Source organism: Balaenoptera borealis (genome assembly GCF_965194805.1).
Source record: "Balaenoptera borealis genome assembly, chromosome: 16".
Lineage (NCBI taxonomy): Eukaryota > Metazoa > Chordata > Mammalia > Artiodactyla > Balaenopteridae > Balaenoptera > Balaenoptera borealis.
In genome coordinates this window covers 10,443,281-10,458,485 of record NC_138872.1, presented here as the reverse complement: position 1 = coordinate 10,458,485, position 15,205 = coordinate 10,443,281, and the positions used below count along the sequence as shown (strand labels likewise).

At 47.5% G+C, this 15,205-nt stretch overlaps 1 protein-coding gene across 5 annotated transcripts in view; it reads right to left on the bottom strand.

The window, feature by feature from the left end:
* NFATC2 (nuclear factor of activated T cells 2) overlaps positions 1-15,205 on the bottom strand; it is a 158,763-nt gene that overhangs the window by 126,576 nt on the left and 16,982 nt on the right. The gene's annotated exons all lie outside the window — the stretch shown is intronic.

Sequence of the window (15,205 nt, the reverse complement as noted above, 5' to 3'; positions counted from 1 at the left end):
GTTTATGCCCACATGTAAAAAAGTGACTTAATTTACAACCAGGACTCCTGAGCCATATCTCATCTTGTGCCATTTTACAGATGAGGAAACTGAGGTCCAGGGAGGGGAAGAGATTCACCCAAATACAGAATGAACAGGATTAGAAATCCCCCAGAAAAGCTACTTGGCCCCCAAAAGACAGAGCCATAGCTATAGAGCCTCCCAAACTAGTAAAATCAGTGGATACAGAATGATCTAAATTTTTTCTTTAATCGTGGCTCAGGCTTCTGCTGCCACCTCGAAAGAACCCGTGGCTGGAGAGTGAGATTAGTGAGGGAACTAGCTATTTGTTCCCACCATCCCACACCCGGCTCCTCCTGCAAGCTCCCCAGCTCAACAGAGGCCCCTCCACCCTCTCTGTCGTTACTTGGGTCAGCCTCAACTCTTCTCTCATGCCCTTACATCCAGTCCATCAGCAAAGCCTGACCGCTCTATTAAAACGTGAACCAAATTCATGTGTCACCACCTCCCGCCACCCTCTTCCACTTGGACTGTTGCCGTCACCTCCTCCCTGGTCTCCCCATTTCTACACTCACCCTCTATGGTCTGTTCTCCACGCAGCCATCTATTGAAATGTCCATTGTAAAGTGAAACCCACTTTAAAGGCTTCCCTAGATGTCCCCAGGACAGCCCTTAACACACTCGTCCCCTGGCCCTGGCCTGTCTCACTACTCCCACTCTCCCCACTTTTCCCCAAGCTGACTCAGCACCAGCCCTGCTGACATCCTCACCATTCTTCAAGCAGCTCCTGCTGTGGAGCTCCCTCTCCCTAGAAACTCTCCCCCCAAGATCTTCACCTGGCTGCTTCCCTTAATTCCTTCACATGCCTGCTCAGTCAACAGCTCCTTAGACAGGCCCATCAAAAGGATCATCTCCATCCCCACCCCTGTGTCATTCTCCACCCCATTTCCCTGCCGTCTTTTCTCCACTGACACCTGTTAGCAGCTCACATCACATCAGATATTATCTGTTTAGAGAATCGCATGCTGCTAGATCAGGGGCAGGCAAACTACAGCCCCTGGACCAAAGTTGGCCCACAGATTGCGTGTGTAAGTAAAGTTTTATTGGAACAAAGCCGCTCCTATTTGTTTACACATAGCCTGTGGCCGGCTTTTGCACTATAACAGCAGAGCTGGTTGGTGCACACAGGTGATCCTCCACTTCCTCGGTGCCCTTTCTGGGCCATCCTGGGGTAAGTGCTATCTGGTTTAGCTGAGCTGATCTCATAGGGTTCAGGTGGTGCCCCACCCCAGGTGAGAGCCCAGAAACGGCTTTCCACAGCTCCTAGGATCAAGATAAACAATCTCAACTAGGTCAGCCCGGTTGAGCCTCTGCCTGCCCCTCTAGCCTTGCCTCTCTCTACCCTCTCCCCCTCTCCTCTCTCTCCGGACTCCAGCCAAACTGGCTGTCATTCTCAGAAAATGCCAAGCTCCTTTCTGCCTCAGGACCTTTGCACTTGCTGTTCCCTCTGCTCAACAACTCCTCCCCCACCCAGCCCTCTTCGTAACTAAAACCGCTCCTTCGCTGAAGCTTGGCTAAAGTGTCATGTGCTCTCAGAAGTCCTTCTGACCTTCTTGACGAGATCAGACCCCACTCACACTTCCCTGCTCTGCTCCACTGCACTTCTCACAATTCTAATTCAGTAATTCCGTGGTTACTTGTTTATCATCTGCCTCTCCCCCAACTCCCAGCCCCACCTCCACCAATCAGTCAATTCCATGAGGACTCTCTCACCACCACCACCCCCACTGTATTCCTAACGACTGGACAGGACCTGCCACAAAGCAGACCCTCCAAAAATATCTGTCGGTCTGCTGAATAAAGCATGAAATATTTAAACTACTCCTCAAAGATGCTAACATCCAAACCAAAAGGTAGAAAGACGTCATCTTAAGAGAGGGTGATTTGGTAATATCTATCTAAATTCCAAACGCACGTATACTTGGAACCAAGCAATGTCACTTTTAGAAATTTATCCAGCACACGCGCAAAACCAGGTATGCATATGTTTAGTCAGTCCAGCCCTGTTTATAATCCCCAAAGACTGGAAGCAACCTACTGTGCATCAGCTGGGGATGGGTTAAATTCTGTCATTCACATAGTGAGATACAATACAGTTACAAAAAGGGTTGAAAACATTCTTTTTACGTTGATATAGAATGACCACAAGATATTGTTAAAGATGCACACAGTATGCATAGGATAGAAACAGAGGGTGAGTGTGTACACACACACACACACACACACACACACACAATGCTTATGGGTACACAGGCTCTCCCTGGAAGTTACAGGTAACAGTGATTTCCTCCAGGGAGAAGAGCTAAGTAATTAGGGGCAGAGGCAGAAAGGAGACTCTGATTTCTGTACTACATTGAGGAATAGAAAGATAATTTCCAAAAGGCACATGTTTTTATTTTATTTATTTTAAGGGGGCGGGGGGCGGTGACATAACATGATATATAGCAATGACACTTGGTTTAGGAAGCAGGAAATTGCGTTCTAGTCCTACTCTGCCACTAACTAGTTGTGTGACCTTGGAAAAGTCCCCCACCCACTCTAGGTCTCAACCTCCTCATTTGTAACCGGACGGCGTTAAACCAGATCAGTCTCCTTGGCTGCTTCTGGCTCTGACGTCCTTTCATTTTTCTAACTAGAGTCTATAGGGTTTAGGGTTCTTGTAAAGCTGCAGTTCAATATAAACTTGTACTTGTGCCTGCACACACACACACACACACACACACACACACACACACACACACACACACACACACACACACACACACACACTGCCTTCCTGGCAGGTAACGGAGCATAGATTTTTAATCTAGGAAGAGATCCAGGTCAAATCCATGTCCGACAACATTCAGATAATCCATTGCCCTGCGAACCAGCAAAACAAAACACAGAAAGCCTCTTAGCAAAAATTCCAGCCTTATCAGAAAAACTGCATTACATCTTATCAGAAACACCCCCTCGGGGCTGATGTGAAAGTCACAGAAACTTTTTGCCATAAAAACACACATCACTAACACTCCGGGGCAGCAATGAAAAAGAGAAAGGCCAGTTTGCTGAGCAAAAGCATTTAAAGCATTTACATTGGTTTTAATTAATCCAAGCAGCAGAGTTTCTTTTTCTTTTCTCTCCCCAAGAGTTTGAAAGCTTACCCACAAGCAAGTAATGGAGGTAATTTATAATCATTTAATTCTCATTTCCCTGGGTATTTGACAGTAATTCTCACAGACAAAAGGCTCATGATTAAAATATTTCTTTAAGTAGCTAGGATTCTTCACTATTTCTCCGTAAACAACTGCCACCCTTGCAGATAGCTCCCTCACTGTGCCCACACAGCACTGGGCCAAGTTCATTTCATCTCAGAAGTACCAGATTCTCTCAGAAGGGTTTCCAAAAAGCTTGCTTTTCTTACCACTTGCATGATCTTTGCTATATTCATGTACCACCAGTGAATATTATTCACTTAATATTTCTATTTAAATTCGTTCGCATATTACTTTCTTTTTTTTTTTACGGAAACTTTACACCCATGCCACAAATGGAAAATCAGTGTCACCTCCATAAATAGAAGGTAGGGTAAAACTACAATCAAAATAAAAGTTACTAAATTCAAGCAAGACACTGTTGCTAGCCAAAGGCTCTGAGCCTGAGGCCCACTTTTTTTCCTCCTTGATGCTCTTTATTTAAATAAGGTATCATTTATACATACAGATTTTGAGTGCAGAGTTCAGTGAGTTTTGCCAGATGTTCTACACCCTTGTCACTACCACAATCATGACGCAGGACATTTCCACGACCCCAGAAAATCTGCCTTTTTTAAATCTGGAAGTGGGGTGGGGGGGGGAGGAAACGGCAAGTGTCAGAAAGAAAGGCGTTAAAGACACAGTAGCAACTGATGGAGGCCTCACTCCTGACTCAAGAGAAGGCGCCCTGCCAAGGGGATGACCCGCATATGCAATGTACTCATTGGGGCGGCCCGTGAGACCATCCCACTTGCCATGTGAGGTACCCAGCCCACACTCGAGGCATTAGGATTCCAAAAGAGGCAGAAGGTGGAGGCAGAGATGAGGGATTCAGAGGTTGCTGCTCTCAGTCCTCTGTGCCTCCATGCTTTTGCACATGCTGTTCCCCATGCCCAGAACACCCTTCCACACCTCCTGTCCTCACTTTTCCTAGCAAGCCACTATTTGTCCATCAAGATTTCACTTGGGCCACCTCTTCCTAAAAGCCCTCCCTCGGCTGGATCAGACACTACAGACTCTGTAGTGTTGCCAGAACCTAAAGAGTCGTGTAGTGAAGCCTATCAAGTATAGATTCACTTGTCTGTCTCCCTACTAGACAGTGAGCTTTTTGAAGGCAGATAAAGGCCAATCATAATAACAACAGTGGCAGCAACAGCAGCTAACATGTGCTGAGAATTTATATGCCAGGCTCTGCTGTAAACACATTACCTGGAGTAAATTATTTAATTCTCACAACCTATGAGACGGGCACTGTTTACTCCCCTTTTATAGATGGGTTAACTGAGGCACAAAGAGGTGAATTAACTTGCCCGAGGTCTCACAGCTTGAACCCAGCAGACCTGAGACCAGGGGTTCTCAGCCTCAGAACTACTGACACTGGGGGCTACAGACTTCTTTGCTGTGAGGCTGCAGGACATTCAGCAGCACCTCTGGCCTCTACCCACTAGATGCCAGGAGCACCCCCTCCCCTCTCTCAGTTGTAACAACCAGAAGCATCTCCTGGCATTGCCGAATTTCTCCTGCGAGGCAGAATCACCCGCAGCTGGGAACCACTGCTCTAGGCCCCACGGTTCCGGGCCCTGCACGCAGCCGAGGCCCCAAAGAATGTTGGGAGCATCCATCCACGAGTCAAACCTGAACTGATTCAGAAATGAGACATCTGATCCCCGTCAGCCCTAGCAGGTAAATCGTTTCTGCAGCAGACATCTGAAAGTCGAAATATCATCGCCCTTCCTTCCGTCAAGTTCCCAGGTGCTCACCCCAACATCTAGGCCCCATGAATATTTGGGGAGATCTCTGGCCACTCTCCAAAAACCGCAAGACAAGACTGCTGCGGAGGCCACTCCAGCCCCGCCCTAGCAAGGCGTCTGCACTGAGGGCCGGGTCTCGGTCCATACACAGTGCTAGGGGCCCCCAGCTCCACGGCTCACCCCTCCCCCTCCCCCGCCCGGCTGTGTGACCTGGGGGACCTCTGAGTCCTCGTGTATAACAGTTGCTGAGGTTGGTGACAATACCCACCTGATGTTTCACCTTATCCACATGAAGCCCAAAACACACAAAATAAACACTCGGTAAATGGGGCCTTCCAGTATACTCGTACTATCATTATGGAAAGAACGATCTTCTAAGTGAAAATTCTCCCCTTGCTCTGCTTTCATTGCCTTATTTTACAACTTGAAAGTGTGACACACACTGGCCCCCAAGTGCCTTCAAAAGCATTAAAAAAGAAAAAGGGAAGAAATTTTTATAAAAATAAAATGGATTGGTCAGCACTTTGGGAATTCTCTTTTTCTGCTAGCCTTCAGAAAATATGTGGAATAAGTAAAGAATGCCTGAACACTCCCTCCGCTCCATGCTTTGTACTCCCTCTTCTGGGGTACCTGGGAGCTGATCAACTAAATCTTACTAAAATGTTAGTGACACAGTGAGCTAGTTGCAGTAACAAAAGTGATTCTCGCTAACACATCTCTACCATATACTTTATACCAAGAACCACTATGTATGCATTTAGCATATACTAATGTTTGTCTTACGAAAGACCTACGAAGCAGGTGATAGAGTTTCCTCATTTCATAAATGGGGAACGTGAGGCTCAGAGAGGGTGATTAATTTGCCCAAGGTCACACAGCTTCTAAGTGGCAGAGCCAGATTCAGTCTCAGGCAGCCCACCCAGCTCCTCCACCCCCATAACACATGAAAGGGGATATGTCCTGGATGGTGATACCTTAACTCCAACACATAGAAATGAGGTGTCCCCAGAATAGGAACTGCTCTGGAGCCCCATCATGAGGTAGGCTGCCCTAGACAACTAAAGACACGGATTCCTTTCTTCTGGAATACTCACAATCCCTCCATTTGCCCCAGGATTGAGTCAACGATTATTTAAAAATCCCACTCAGGCCACAAGGAGCTCTCTGCCAGTGCCTGCCCTCTTGGAGCCTCTGGCGGGCCTGTTGCTCATCCTTAAGGACACACGGCCAAGTCTGAGACAGCCGCCAGCGCCAACTCACCAGCCAACAGATCGCTTTTGAAAAAAGGAACAGCAAGAGAACATCTTCTCCGCCTAGAACTACAGGCGGGTGGAATTTTCAGGAAGCAGAATAGAATGACCAAAATAGAAACCCAGCTAAGGAACCTACATGAGGCATCTGTCCTTTGGGGAAGGGGGAAGGGGAAAGGGACTGCACGAACCGGTGCTCTCAGGTTTGAACGACTCGGAGGAGAGAAGCCAGGGCACGGTCTGGAGGCCAGATGCCCCTCAGGCTGGCAGCAGGGCCCCAGAGCTGCAGTCCATCCCTGTCTGAGGTGACAGACCCACCGCTCAATGAGCTCACACCCCAAGGTGGTGTGAGTTCCGGGCGCTGGGTTTGAGACGTCACAGTCTGTTGCCACGGCAGCATTAGGATGCCACAACCTGGCACTGTACATGTGCAGCCAGAGGACAGGGGGGAAGGTGGAGGGAAGGAATCCCGCCTCCCTCCGTCCCACTCCTCTCATAACCTCCTCTGTGTCGGGGGCTGCAGGAAATGCCAAGAGGAGCAAAAGGTGGATGGATTTTTCATCTGGCAGCTTGCACCACCTGTAGGAAAGACCTTCTTTGAAAAGTTACAGGTTGTGCTTCAAGTAATAAATTCAGCACTTAGCAAACTTTCCAAAGGGCCCCCCATGCCCCTACTGCCCCCACCACGCACAAACGCCGAACAGTAACTGGATTCCCAATCAATGGATCGTGTGTATTAATAATGACGGAGAATCAGGTTGTCACACCCATCACTCAGAGATGACACACACAGAAGCAGGGCATGAGAGGTGAGAAATTCCATCCAGATAAGTCAGGTCCAGAAATGCCAGAAAGGGAAGAGAGGCAGTTTACCATCCTGTCTCGTCAATGTGGAACCACTAGAAAAAGCCACCTTGAACGCTATGCTCTTTGCTGACCTTGCCCCAGCTAAGGCAGCTGTCTGCCTTCACCAGACAGGGCAGAAAGGAGGGCTCGGTCCTGCCTCCCAGGCAGCCCGCCATGAGGCCAGGCGCCTGGGACACAGGATCCAGGACCCGGGACAATTTGCAAGCACCGAGCCTTACAGACTGGCTACTGGCGTGGCTGTCTGCAAAAACACACGCACCCGCAGGCTGACACGTATTCCTTTTGGAGAGAAGCAGAGACATGTATGGAATCTGCAACCCATGTGCCTCAAGGTCAGCTTTTGGATGGGGGCAGCAGGGCCCAGGCATCTGGCAGACATGAGACCTCACCTCTGTCCTCAAATTGGGATAGAAAGAACCGGTTGCAAGTCATTCCATGGGGCCCTCGTGCTTTTAAGAAGTTCAAAGACCTTCTTATTTTTATTCGTTCACTGCGCCTCGAGCTTTCCCGTGTATTACCTCTCTCTCTGGGGTTTACAAGCACCCTGGGAAGCAGGAACCATCAACTCCTCTGTGTTACAGAGGGGGGCCCTGAGACTCAGGGCCGCGAGGATTCACTCAAAGTCACAAAAACAATCAGGGGCAGAGCTGGGGTTCAAACTGAGACATCATTTAAATGCAGTCAAATGCACAGATATTAGAAGCACACCTCGTGCCTTTTTACAAATGTATGCACCGTGTACCCACCAATCAAGATATAGAATGTTTCCATCCTGCCAGAGGGTTCTCTGGTGGCCCCCCTGCCAGCCAATAACCCTCATTCAGGGGGACCCGCTCGCCTGCCTTCTCTCACTATAGCCTGGGTTTGCCTGCTTTGACCATCGTATAAATAAAACCGTACGAGATGTGCATGTCACCGTTTTCCTCAACCTTATGTCTGAGATTTAACCATGTCATATGCAGCTGCAGTTTCTTTTGCATCTCTGTGTAACAGTCCATCAAATGATGACATCAGACTTTACTTGTCTGGTCACCTTGCCATACTGCCTCCGTTTTTCAAGAAGACAGCCATTTCAGATTGAACTTGTGCTTCAGGGAGATCCGTCTCTAAGAAAAGACAGTCTCTCCGCATTTGTCACGCAGTGCTCAACAGAGAGCGACTTCCTCGACAAAAGGAAAAGGAAAGATCTGGTCAGAAGAATTAGCCAGAAGTAGCCCTCAGATAATCCTCCCTCAGAAAAAGGGCTTGCGTGGCTACCCCGCCTCTCCGTCAAAGCCCTGCACAAGGGGACATGGGAGGGGGCACGGCCACCTTCCTTGCTTTCCTTCCTCTAACTCACTCAGCAAAGGCCCCCTCACCTTTACGCCAGCCCCTCAAGGAGCTGTAGCCTTTATGGAGTCCTACAACCCCTGTCACGGCCTGCGAAGCTGATTTCCACCTTTCTTTCAGGCAACTTGAAATCCAAGTGGAAACATCCCCTTGAAGACAGTGGGGCCCCATAACCCTTGGCCAGGGGCAGAGACTTAAAATTAATACCTGATTGACAGATGGGTGCTTTATTTACACTCGTCCCCAGGAGCTTTCACTTTGGTGCCGTGTTCCCCGAGGGCGGGCACACTTCATCCATCGTGGCCCCTGCCAAGCCCGGTCATTAATGACATTCCTCCTTTCTCCTTGGCAACGGAGGTGATGTAATCCGTTGCGGATTTCAGACCCTCATCCCACCTTCTTAGGATCACACAGGTAAACAGCCCCTTTCTGAAGTCTTTACAATGACTTTCGCAGGCACTGCAGACTTAAAGCGTTCCCCACCTCCTCGTCTAACGGTCACCCTTTTTCAGCACACCCAAGCAGGTTTGTTTTGATAAGGACCTTTATAAATCCTGAGCTTTGCAGGTAACTTTCTTACTTCAGACAGCTCACTCAGGCGTGGCTCAATTAAAATTCACACAGAAGGACTGGCTTTTAGAAATATGTCGTATTAACTAAAACAGGTCCAGGTGAGAAAATGCTCTTTCCCAAAACCTCAGATTAGGACGCGTGGAGGGTCCCCAAATGCCAACTCGGGAAATGCAATCTCTCTGTTCTTCCTGTAGCTTCCCGTCTACCTTTGATATATTTCTCTTGCAGAGGAAAAAAAGCACTAAAAGTCCAAGGCACAGGACTTTAGATCTAAATGCCAGTCCGTAGGAGATGCAAGGGACAAAGGAACACGTTTAAAAAACACCACAGGGATGACACTGGCAAAATCCATCACGTGGAGACCAGCACAGGAAAAATGACCCTGCTTCTTCAACAAATAAACGGCAAGAAAACAGACTGATGGGGATTTTTATAAAATAAAAGAGACGTAAATGGCCATGTCAACCAATTACAATGTGAGGATCTTGTTTGGATCTTGGTTCAAACAAATTAACCATAAACAGACCCTTGTGAGACAAGCAGGAAATTTAAACACTGGACATTTGAAATTAAGTATTATTCCTTTTCAGGTTTGATAATGGTATTTGATTTTTTTTTCAAGAGCCCTTATTTTTGAGCTACATACTATTTATTAATAAAATATTATGCCACCTGGAATGTGACATAAAGTAAGCAGGAGTGGAGATGCAGAGACTACAATGAGGCAGAGATGAAATAAGATCGGCCTTATGTTGATGATTGTTGAAGCTGGGCGCATGGGAACACGGGAGTTAATGATACCACTGTCTCTACTTTTCCATATTTTTGGAAAAGTTCGTAATAAAAGTTCAGGAAAAAGTCAAAGGCAGTTCCTCTTGCTTTGGGGGAACCCATGTGGGGCTCTGCTCCAGGTAGGAAAGCTGACAGCCCCTGACGCATCCCAGGAAGAGCCTCAGGGCCGAGTCTTGCCTTCTTCCCTGAGCTCAGTTTGGGAACAATCGGCAAAAACCGAACCTCGCACCAGCGCAGGGAAGCCGAGTTTGGCTGGAGCTCTGCGGAGCCCCGGGGCTATTTCCTGTGCTGGGCAGAGAGGAAAGAGGAAGTCCCTTCGTGGGGGGAAGCCACAAGGCATCCATCACGCTGCACTTTCCAAGGCTGCCTCTTCCTGGCCCTGGCTCAGGGGGTCCTGGGGGGCCAGGGCAGGACACCTGGGGAGGCCCTGCCTCTCACAGAGGCAGCCGCAGGGAACCTTGCAGCCTGCGAGTCAGGTCAACTGAGAAAGCTTTTGCAGCTGGCCAAGTTCTGGGGCTGAGGCAGGGGCCCGATGAGTCAGAACTGATCGTACGTAAATTAGATAACTTGCTGTGATGCCGACTGAAGCCCAACGGCCAGTGGCTCCTCTCCAAAGAGCATCTTCTCTCTAGACTCAGGATTCATCAAAGGCCAAGGCAAAGACTCTCTCCTCCAAGGAACCAATGCTGTCAAGAAGTCAGGCGAGCCAGAAGACATCTCAGAGCCCACCACCACTGCCACCTGACACTCACACAGCCCTGCTGCCCGCGCTTAATCACACTGCCTCGTGGGAACCTGCCATCACCACCCCCATTTCACAGATGAGAAAACACAAGCGCAGAGTATCAAAATCACCTGCCCTGAGGCATACCACTAATAAGGAATTATGCAACTTTTCATCCATTTATTTGGCAACGATTTATTGCATGCTTGCTAATGCCAGGTACTTTTGCTTGGCCAAGGTCACGCAGGTAGGAGACAGCTAAGTCAGAATTTCAAGCCAGGATTTCTTGATTTCAGATCTGGTGCTCTGACTTGCTGAGCCAATGGCCCCTGGAGTTGGGGGGAACATGTACCCCAGGAGGCATGCACGACAATCCACTGGGATGTAGAAAGAAATACAGGAACGGCAGAACTCCCGTTTATATTCTGTCCTTTCCCACTTTGATTTTTGTTGCATGTTTTATGAGTATAATCCCATTAGGACAGCAGTGAACATACAATTGATAAGTATATAAATATCAAAATATACGAGGTGAATGCACCCCATGCTGGCGTACAGGGGACCCAGGAGAGCTGGAGTCAGTGAGATACTGGCTAAGCTGTAGTGCTGAGGGCAGAGACCTGGGGTCCTAACTGCCTGGGTTCGAGGCCTGCCCTGCCATGTATCGCTCAATGACTCTCAGCAAAAGTTAACTGACCCCCAAGGAGTCTGACTTCACCAGTCCTGGGTACGGCTGGAACAGTCCAGCGTGTAGCCAGGATTGAGGACCACTGGCCACCAATGCTGCATTTTTCCAATTTATTCAACCCCATCACCGTAGAGGACTAAAAAGCCTTGGGAACCAACTCAAATAACACAGCTTTAAGATTTTAAGAACCTCTACTCCCGATCAAAAGCTAAGGCCACCTTAAGAACAGAAGGCCTTTAATTTGGAAGCTGGGATGGCATGTGTGCGATAGTAAAGCGTGATTAAGGCAACTTTCTCCCTAGTTCTTTTGACTCCCTTGACAAGGCCGCGGCTCAATTCAGCCCTCATTTCACCTTTCCAGCTGCACCTGGAGACACTATTTGTACAAAGCAGGCTTATTAAGGCCTGTCCTTAACTCGACACAGACGGCAACGTCTCTGAATGTCACATGTGTTCAGCGAACTGCTTGCTTAGGGTAGAGCTCTATTTTTAGTAAGCACCAAAAAAAACCCATGATACTATATCCCAGCACCTCATTTGTCCCAATTTGTTTACCAGGCTGTGTCCCACATTGGCCTGGGGGCCAGGCAAGGGCAGGACCACATCTCATTCGTCTCTGTACCCCTACAGGGCCTGGCACAAAACCAGCATTCAGTGAGTGTTTGCTGAAAGAATGAGGTTTAAATTGTGCCCTGTGAATGGGTTGAGAGCAGGTGGCCCTGAGTCGAAGTGCAGGGGACGTTAGGGCTCCAGCAGGGCCTGTGACTCTACTTGGAAATGGTATAAAAGGTGCGCTGGGGGCAGAGGGGATGCTGGTTGGGGTGGGGATTTGGGGGGGGCGGGGAACAGTGCAGGAGAGTGCGCACATGTGCAGTGTGCTCCTACAGCGTATGGGATCTGTGGCTTTTATCAGCCTTTCAAAGGGCTGTGACCCGAAAAGTTTAAGGATCACCAGAATAAACTTTACAAGCAATGACCAGGAGTCCATTTTCCTTTCTGAAAGGTCAAAGTTAACGCCACGTGCATCGGCTTACCAGGAATCAGAGGAGGGACACACCAGACCCAATGAGGTAGACCAGAAGCGAGCACTCCTGACATGTCGGTCCCAACACAGCCCGGAGGAGATCTGGCACCTCTGGAGGTGACCGGGTATTCCCAGGACCAACCCGTCTCTCCCAGTGTATTACAAGTTGGGAGAAGTAAGAATGCATTGAATTCACAAGCACACACACAGAAATTAAACTTCTGATCTGTCTGCTAACAGCCAGCACACCTCTCCCCTCCAAGGTGGGCTCAGTAGCACTTAGCACTGGTCAGGACTCCCATAGCCCTGTCCCCGTTCTTTCTATCAATATTACTACGTACTTAGCTCTCTCCCTCAGTAGAAAAATATAAGCGTTTACTTTGAATGCCTCTAGGCAAATAAATCTGAAAATCCAGATAGGTGAAATAAATAATTTCTTAGAAAGATAAAGTTTACCAAAATTGACTCCAGTAGAAATAGAAAACGTAAACAGACCAGTTCCCATAGACACAATCAAGAAAGCCAACGCAGAACCACCCCCATGAAAAGGCACCAGATCTAGATGGCTTCACAGAGGAATTCTATCACAACTGTAGAAACTGGATAGTCCCAATAATACACATGCTGTTCCTGAACATAGAGAAGGAAAGAAATTTAAACCTAACAGCATACCAAAAAGGACATTACAGACAAATATCACTCATACATACTGCTAGAAGAAATCCTGAACAAAATATTATCCAGTAGATGCCGGCCCCATCACCATAAGAAAATAATACACAGTGAGCAAGTGGGGTTGATACCAGGAATATTTCAACATTAGGAAATCTATTAATACAAGTGATCTTAGAAGAATAAAATCATATTTTTCCATAGATGCTAAAACGTCTACGGCCTAACTCAACTCCCATTCTTAATCAAAACTCTCATGAAAATAGAAATGGATGAATACTTCCTTAACGTAATTAAATACATATGCCTCGATTCCAAAGCCAACACTGAAGGCACTCCTGCTGGGGTCAGGAACAAAGCACAGATGCCTACTTTCCACTACCATGTAGATGCTACTGGAGGTACTAGTCAATGCAATTAGACGAGAGAAAACAATTAGAGGCTCAAACTCATTGAGGGCAGGGGCTGAGTCTCATTTCCTATTATATCCCCAGGATCTAACACCATAGGTGCTCAATAGTTAGATGGATGAGTAAATGAATAATGACTCACATTACTGAACACCTCTATTAACAAAATCAAGGCTTTAATAAAAAGCTAGTAAGAAATCACACTCTGTGTTAACTGATTTAAATGGGTTAAGCCATTCAAGGCAAACAACACTATGAGGTGAGTACTATCATTTCAGTCATGTGACAGCTGAGCAGACAGAGGTCCAGAGAGGTTAAATGACTTTTCCAAGATCACGCTGCTGGTAAATGTTTTAAATTCCAGTCTTGCATGGTACCAGGCCCCTAACAAACTGCTTTACATGTGTCTCTCATCAAAAGAGGGAATGAGGAACGGAAAACAGGCTCTGGAGAAGGACTGCCAGGTTCATGTTTCAGCTCTGCCATTTACCAGCCCTGCTTTCTTGGGAAAATTCCTCCACCTCTCTGTGCCTTTGCATCCTCCTCTGTAAAACGAGGGTGACAACAGTGCCTACCTGCTAGGGTTGGAGGGGTACTACATGAGCTAATAAACATCTGCCACATGTTCAAGCTCCATAAAATGAGCACCCGACTTCCCCCAAATTCCCTAAGTGCCGACACCAATTTCTGACAACATCTGTCCCATAGGCAGTCCTCTTCCCTCCTTGGTTTTTTGCCAAGCCCATGCCCAGAGTTAAGGAGAACACCTCATGTGCATCACCAACATATTGTCACCTGGGACAAAGCCCAATAGCAAGATAACGGCTAGTGTTGGCCCTTGGGGAGGTCCATCATGTGGAAGAAGAGAGAGGGGACTGCTATTAACATCTGGGTGAGCCAGACCCACATCTGGTACAGCTCGCTTTAGCCTCTCAAGGCTCACGACATCCCTTCTCTTCCTGAGCCATGATGTTTCTGTGCTGCCGACTTCCCAGCAAGGGGTCATTATTTTACAGATTTCAGAGCATAATGCCTCACTCCTTAAATGGGGCTGCACATAGTGACCTCTTTCCAAAGAGCACAGTTCGGAAAGGAGTAACCTTACAGTGGAGGAACCTGCCAAAGGCTACCTCAGCCAGGTGATCAAGGCCATCATCAATAGTGATAAATCATGTTGATAGTAGGTACCCTTGATATGATGTGATGGAAATGGTCACATTACCTCTGTGGTCTCCCTCCCCCAAAACCCATAGCCCTGTCTAACCATAAGAAAAACATAAGAGCCCATTGAAGGGACATTCTACAATGTACTTGATCAGTACTCCTCAAAACTGTCAAGCTCATAAAAAAAAAAAAAAAAAAAAACGACAGTCTGAATGTGAATAAAGTATGGACTTAGGTTCATAATACTGTATCGTGATATTGGCTCATTAATTATAACAAATGTATCTACTAATGTAAGATGTTCATCATATAGGGAGCTTGGTGCGGTGCTGGGTATATGAGAACTCGCTGTACTATCTTTACAACTTTTCTGTAAATCTAAAACTGTTCCAAAAAATAAAGTTTATTTTTAAGAAGTAGATTGTGGGGCCTTCACTGTGGTCACTTAGACACCCATCTGGCAGCCACGAAGCACCCCTTGCCAAGAAAAACTATAAAAAGCACCTCCCATCGGATTTGGCTTGGAAACTATTTCCCCGGAAATCTCCCCCCACTGCAGGAAAAAAAAAATTCGTTGATTGTGAATCTGGGAGGGGTGTATGTATTAGTTCCCTGCAAAATATGAGTTTAATCTGAACAAACAGCAAGACCACTGATGCTAGAGG